Source organism: Bombyx mori, chromosome 26 (genome assembly GCF_030269925.1).
Source record: "Bombyx mori chromosome 26, ASM3026992v2".
NCBI lineage: Eukaryota > Metazoa > Arthropoda > Insecta > Lepidoptera > Bombycidae > Bombyx > Bombyx mori.
In genome coordinates, this window is record NC_085132.1 from 5,514,964 (window position 1) to 5,522,978 (window position 8,015).

Below are 8,015 nucleotides of genomic sequence, written 5' to 3' on the forward strand. Positions count from 1 at the left end.
CCAATTCACAAAAACTAGCCTCCGTCCTGAGAAGAATTGGCAAGAAACTCAGCGGACAAGTCTTTTTTTTTTATTTAAATATGTTTTTTTTTTTTAAATATTAAATTAAATAATTCATTCGTAAACATGTACTAATTGTCTTGTGGCGGTAGCCATCGCACAACACAAGATATTTGACAAATGCCTGAATCTCGCTTACGACATTTTCAAGATAAGTTTGCATATGTACTAGTTCCGAACAACAACGTTCGGATCGTCGGTCTACCGAGCAATATCACCCGCTCGGTGGAAGATGTTCCTTTCGTCGTTGTACCTACAATCTAATAACATGAAAATTGATTCTCCCCTGGGATTTGATATTGCCACTTTTAGACCACTATCACCGATTGAGAAATATCAATGTCGGAATCAATGAGTACCGACCGTTCCCGTGTCCAACTATAGTTGCTATATAGAGCGTAATTTCAATCCCATGCGGTCTCGGCTGTGGTAGAAAACCGAGGCCGAAAGCAATTGAAATAGTCCCTTAGGCTACCAGCGATTAGACTGGACAATTGGACAGTTAATTTTACCACATTTGAAGTCGTCGTGGCCTAGAAGATAAGACGTGTTGAGCGATGCACCGGTGTTCGAATCTCAGGCAGGTACCAGTTTTTCTAATGAAATACGTACCTACTCAGCAAATGTTCACGATTGATTTCCACGGCAAAGGAAAACATCGTGTAATAAAAATCAAAACGCAAAATTGTAATTTGCGTAATTACTGGTGGTAGGACCACTTGTGAGTCCGCGCGGGAAGGTACCACCACCCTGCATAATTCTGCCGTGAAGCAGTAATGCGTTTCGGTTTGAAGGGTGTGGCAGCCGTTGTAAGTATACTTGAGACCTTAGAACTTATATCTCAAGGTGAGTGGCGCATTTACGTTGTAGTTGTCTATGAGCTCCGGTAACCACTTAACACCAGGTGGGCTGTGATCTAAGCAATAAAAAAATGCAATATAATAATTTACGGTTTTTTTTTTTAATTACACTATTATTTTTATATCGTGGAAGAAGTTTGTGAACATGCGGCATTTTCTTAGAAAATATAGTACTTTCCCGTGGGATTTGAGCCCCGGCGTAGTTGCATCGCTCGATATGACTACTAAACCAGGCGTCGTAACTGTTAGGCCACGATGACTTATTTCATTGACACAGCTCACTGAGTTTCTCGCCGGTTGTTTTCAGTGGGTCGCGAATTCGATTCGGTGGTAGATTCTGCGAATCACTGCTAGGGCTAGTGTTAGCAATTTCTCTCAGGGCTCAACCCTCCGGGCGTAGCTGGAATTGCCTCTTAGGCTACCAACGAATATGACTTATTATACACTGAAAATACGCATAAAATTACTTAAAAACTAGACATTAAGGTATCTTCTAAAAAGACAACCTTTAGGTCGGTAACTAAATAAAAAGCCAGTGTCATGTTAAATTTTAAACAATTAAAGTTATTCTTGATTTGACCGCTTTGGTACCGGTAGAAAAATCAATCTGAATGCTTGAATGCCTTTTCGTAAAATCGAGTTCAGTGACCCAACACAAAAGCCTATTGAAAGTCAACCATTTACGTCGGAAACATCATCAATCAACCATTCACAAGTCTTCATATCTAATGGAACCATTTCTATGGCTCACAACGTTTTTTTAAGGTTGTACCTATGCTCTGCTAATTTTGTCAATTCACTGTTAAAGTTCAGAATTATTGAAAGCCACTAATGTGGTTCCTAAGCAAAATGACAAAAAATGGAAGCCGAATAGGGGTCGCTCAGGCCGTTTGCTTGTCTATTCGTGTGTCAAACACGCTACAAAAAATTTATTCATGATACTGAGAGATGGAAAACATATAGTGTGTTAGTGAAAATGACATACACGGACTGAAAATACGTCCTTTAAATAATGTAGTTTTGCGAATTTTTCAAGAAGGTTCAATTCTTTATGGAGAAAGGTCTAATTTCAGATTTTTTTCATACTTTGGTTGAACATCAACCTGGAATAATAAACCCTTTAAAAGCGGACCAACAAAATATTTAGTTCTGTAAGCCCTTGCCTAAGCTTGACAGAATACATTAGTAGGGATTGTTAAAGTCTCTGATTAAATTGTTTTTATTCAGTTGGTCTAGTTAGTAATTTACTAATGTGTCGCGGAGTGTGGATTCGGTTCCCGATAAAATATAGGCAGGCAGGATTTGATCTTTTTAAATTGTAATCGAACTTTAAGTGTTATGCCCATAGATAGCTATCGCGATAATTTTTGGGACAATATTTATATACATGACTTACCTATCTAAAATTACACTCTAGAGTTAAAACCAGAATCAGACTTGCTTTTGATGTTGAAATTTGGCGTACAGGTTCGCTCTTGGTTCTTACACATACGATCAGGGACGTCTTAAACTAGGATGGGGCCCTTGGGCACACAAGAATTTGAGGCCCTTTTGGAAAGTAAAAAAAGCGAAATATAATAACATTTTTTTACTGAGTATGACCATTTATTATAGGTAATCAAATACAGTATGATATAATATGTCATTAATGATATTCATGTTTTTTGGTTACGATTTCGATAATGGTTTTTTTCGGGATTTCTGTTGAGTAAAATCTTCTATTATAGGCATGGTATATTCCTTGTAAATACCTTCTGATTACTGATTTCTGAAAAAAGTGCAATGTGCCCGACAAAAATGTTTTGAGAATAAACGTGTGAGAGAAATTGACGGTCTTTCGGGGCCCCCTGAGAATGGGGGCCCTGGGCACGGGCCCCATGTGCCCTTATGGTAAAGACGGTATTGCATACGATGTATGCTTAATATCCAAAACAAAAACAAATCATATTCAAGAACCGTTGAAAGCGTTAAAAAGTTTTCAAGTGGAAATACAAAATGAATTGTCGTTATGTATTGCATTATCTGTAGAATGTTACTATTAAATTTTCGTCGCAATATAGCGTTAGTAGTTCTCAGAATAATATTAAGGTTGTTAGTCGCTATACGGGCTTGTTAACGGCGGTACATCACAATGTTGGCAACGCTTTCTAGCGTGACGCAAACGAGTATGTAGGTATTACGCTGTCACTAGCAATGTCCTATAAAACGCGCAACATGACGTTCATATTATGAACGTGCCTAAACCTCGTACAACCATGAATGAGTGCTCATTAGGAATTACGATATGGGTATACATCTAAACAAACTGAAATTGTGGTCTCTTTTAATAATGTTGTGTTATTCAGTGTGATAAATTGCAAATTTCATATTATCCCTACGGAAATTACTAAATAGAATCTAATCTCTTAATCTGGTGTGGGATATTTGTCAAACATAAAAAAAAAAATTCGGTTTCTGAGGCTTCGCGAGATGCTTTGGGGTGTGAACGAGATATTACAATAGGTACACACTTATAGAGATAAAACTACTTTTTACGGTTTAGTCTTGCGTTTTTTATTCTCTTTATATTATTTGCGGCGTTTCGAATAATACGATTTTCGTGGTCACAGACGACCGTGATTAAACTATAAAAAAAGTTTTAATTATGTTTACCACTCGCAATAGCCCAGGGGAATTATTAATCGCTTTAAAATGAATGTCAATAATGTTTTTATAAAAAAAAAACATTTTTGTTCATGTTTTTATAAAAAAAAAAACATTTTTCCCTATTTGGTCTTACATAAGTGATATAACTCATATAACGAACACAATCGCACACGGAAATCATCCTGGTTTTGCCTAGGATTTCAACAACGTGTACAAGTCAAGAAATCAGGGAAAATTAGCTAACTCAGTTCGCATTACTGAACCCTTTGGTGGCCATCATTTAAATATTAAATTGTTATGCGTTAACGCTTTAAAGCATTTAACCTAACCTAAAAACCTACCTAAGAATACGTTTGCGACTCAGATTTACAAATAGATAGGACGAGAACGACGATTTCATAAATTTTTCGATATACAAGAATTAAAAAAAAACAGCTAACCACAGACATCACTAGGTACTTTTATAGGCGGTATAACTAAACGTCAAAATGAAGCCTAGAAATCGATTAAGTAAAAAATTATCAGCGAATGAAATAAGTTTACAACTGGGCCAGTTAAAATATATCAAGTATAGCCGAATCCCTTTGAGGATTTTGAGGGCTCGTATCGCCTTTTGTGCACATGGGCCCGCCAACGCGATTCACCCTTTATGAGGTTTTAACCAACCCAAACGCTTTTAGAAAACGTAATATTTTGCTGTCTCGTGTAATATTTCTGGGCAAAATAAGAACTTCTTTCGCTGTTTAAAGATAAAACAAATAGATACTTCCATTTTCCAGAGCAGAAGGATAAGCAAAGTTTTGTACAGACTTCTCGATAACATTTAGTTTTGAATGCTTTTTAAAGATATATTTAAGTTTTAATAATCATGACGTACATGAAGTAAATTTAAAAATTTCTTCTTAATTTTTATTGTAGATTATATTACCACGTTGTAAATCTGTGCATACGTATCTAGCCTTAAATCCTGTCATAGACCAAAGGGGCGCGGGGTTGACAGAAAATCGACGCTTTTCGATGCATCCACTTTGAATATTATCAGCTGAGCCGCATAAATACATACCTTTTGCCTTTTACATATTTTTTTCTTTTATTTATTTACCTGTTTTGATCCAAATCTGTGTGAAAAGCAATAAATATTATTATTATATAAAATTAATAAATTATTATTGAAATATCAATCTCGCTTTTTTAGTGTATCTAATAATTTCTAAGAATTACTATATATAAAAAGATAGACGGTAGTAAAAACACTATTGTCCATGACCACGAAAATTGTAAACTACGAAACGATAATGAGAATAAAAACTAGAGATTATACCGTCAAAGTACATTTAATTATGTCCACTACTCGCAAAATACGAAGGAAATATCAAACAAATTTGTTTTAATCGATTGCAAAATATTACATTACTAGCTTTTGCCCGCGACTCCGTTCGCGTGGAATAGTTACTTTGGCATAACGCTAAATTTTACCCCCTCTTCATTTACGTAGAAAGTGGAGGGGATCCCAGTGATAAAAAAAGAAGAAGAAGAAAATATTTTTGAATTATAGAATTTTAAGGAGGTATTTAAACACCTATTTTAAAACATTCTTTTTTTTTTTTTACTAACAATAACGCCACGTTAACTAGTCCCGTGCTAAGTTCGTAAAGAACTTGTGTTACAAGTACCAGATAACGGAAATAAATATAATATTTTTATTATACACATACATATATTTAATATACACCCATAACCCTGGAAAGACATTTATATTTATCATACAAATATCTTCCCTTGGCGGGATTCGACCCCCGCGACCCCCTTGTGTAGTGACCATGTCACTTACCACTACACCAGACGGCCGTTATCGGTGCTTCACTTGTATTGGTCTTACCGTAATGTTATATAGCCTATAGCCTTCCTCAATAAATGAGCTATCTAACAATGAAAGAATTTTCAAAACGGACCAGCAGCTCCTGAGATTATTGCATTCAAACAAACAAACTCTTCAGCTATATAATATTGTTAGTAACTAGCTGACCCGGCAGACTTCGTAGTGCCTCAATCGATAAATAAAAGACCGACGGGGGACACATCAAAGGAAAAACAAAATTGTTATATTTATTTAATTCCAAGCATTTTCATATTTATCTACCTTTTAAACCTTCTCTGGACTTCCACAAATAATTCAAGACCAAAATTAGCAAAATCGGTCCAGCCGTTCTCGAGTTTTAGCGAGACTAACGAGCAGCAATTCATTTTTATATATATAGATTAGTATTAGTATAGATATTAATAGATAAATTCGGTATACGTGTTCGCTATTGATGATTTTATTAGCACGTTGACTCGTTGATTAATGATAGTTACATAATTATATGGAATTCGATTAATTAATATTTTCTATAATCAAGTACATATTTAACTTCAAGAAAAAATATGAACTCAACTCGCTTAGGATTTGTACGTAATCTTCTTACGTCGTCATGAAAAATCCTGGAGTTACCATATAAATCGGATTACTCGATGAGAACGAGTTGGAATCCAATAAATACTACGTGTGCAGTATAACTGGGAAACGACAGAAAAGTAATTTATGATAATGCTTTAAGAGACAACAAAACCTATGTTTTGATTTAGAAATATCTACATATGTGCGCTAAGTTTTGAGTTAAAAGGTTTAAGTTAGTTAGTAAAATTTTGCATTTTATTAATTTATATTATTAAACTATCCAGTATAAATTATTAATGTAATAATGTGTAATAACTGAGACCTTAAAACCCATTTCTCGAGGTGGGTGGCGGCGTTTACGCTGTAGATGCCTATGGGCTCCGGTAACCGCTTAACACCAGGTGGGCCGTACGCTCGTCTGCCTACAAAGGCAATAAAAAAAAAACAAATATCCACTAGGGCCAAATCTTGAGGGGTAATCGCACACTAGAAGGCTTAATGTGGATGTTTTTTTTTTGTTGAGCCGAAATTCCTACGAGATCTCCGTGTTGAAGGACCGTGCGGGTGAAGTCAAAAAAGAAACGTCCTGAGAAAAATCATAAAATTCGTAACGCAAGTTCTGTCATTCTGATGAACTTTAGAGAAGGCCTTTGTCTAGTGGTAAGTGGTTACCGTCGCCCATGGACTTCAGCAATGCCAGGAGCAGAGCCAGCCGCTGCCAACTGCTTGTTTTAAGTATTTGACTTAATATAGATATTAAACATACGAATTCTTATAAGTGGTTTGGATTATTTCAAAGGCAACAAAGTATCTTACGCAAAGTTTTCAGTCTACTTACTGTGTGTTTTTATTATAAAACTGCAATAAAAGTATGTATTTACATTGAAATAGTGCTTAGTTGTATTTGTAGTAGTTTTCTTCTCAATCGTGTCACTCATGACAGAGTGGTCACGATCGTCATCTAGTATTGGAGGGGGCTGTAGTTTTAACTTTTTTTTTTTTTCCTACCTATGCTGATAGCCTTGAGAGGCTATTTCAGCTTCACCCTAACGTTTGTAGGTGAGCTCACGGGGCTCAACTGGAGAGTTGCTAACACTGACCCTAGCAAGAGCAGTGCTTCGCAGAATCTACCACCGGATCGGAAACGCGACCCACTGAGAAGATCCGGTGAGAAATTTAGTGGGCTGTGTCTATGGGTTAGTTTGCTCGTCTAGCCCTTCGTCGCAAGCGACGGGTTCGACGAGGACGGTGACCGGTTAATTATTTATTTAATTTGTTTGTAAGGGTTCTTAGCCTGCAAAGGTATGTAGTTTGGACAGCCCTGATGTAAGGTAAGTAAAATTTGCGATAAAATATGAATGCTGTGTTCTTTTTATTTTCCTACCGAGGGTGCTAGAAATACTCTGATTCTTACACTCTGATGTAAATACGAAAAAATCAGTTTTCAATATCTCCTTTAACGATGGGAGAGACATATCGTTTACAATTAATCAACGAACCGCAGTTCGGCTTAAAAATAATGCCTTTTCGGGGACTTTCAAATCCTGGAATTGACGACCAACCCATAGATATGATTCTAAGCAATAAAAGATTATATGTAGTCCTTTTTTTGGCCTTTCAAGATTTTTTACTCATAATGTTATTGGGGATTTAATGGGCTAAATTTAATAACACTTCTAAAATGTAAATGAACTGTACATTACGCCGACTTATAAATAAATTAAGCTGAATGTTTATTATTCATCGTGAAAACGAAAATGGAAATAAAATCATATTTTTCACTGAAATCTTAATCTAATAGTATGATGTATTCTCCTGGTATCAAAACTTGACTAAATAAAAGTGAAATACTTAATATTGATTGAAGTCATTGAATGATTTTCTCAACAAGTGGTATGTTTAATTTCTTTGATCTTTCTTATTGGCAAATTTAAATTTATTGCTGAATTGTTGGTTAGTATTTTTCGAAATCATTGTTCGTTCGCCTAATTTATTATTAGCACAAGAAAGCC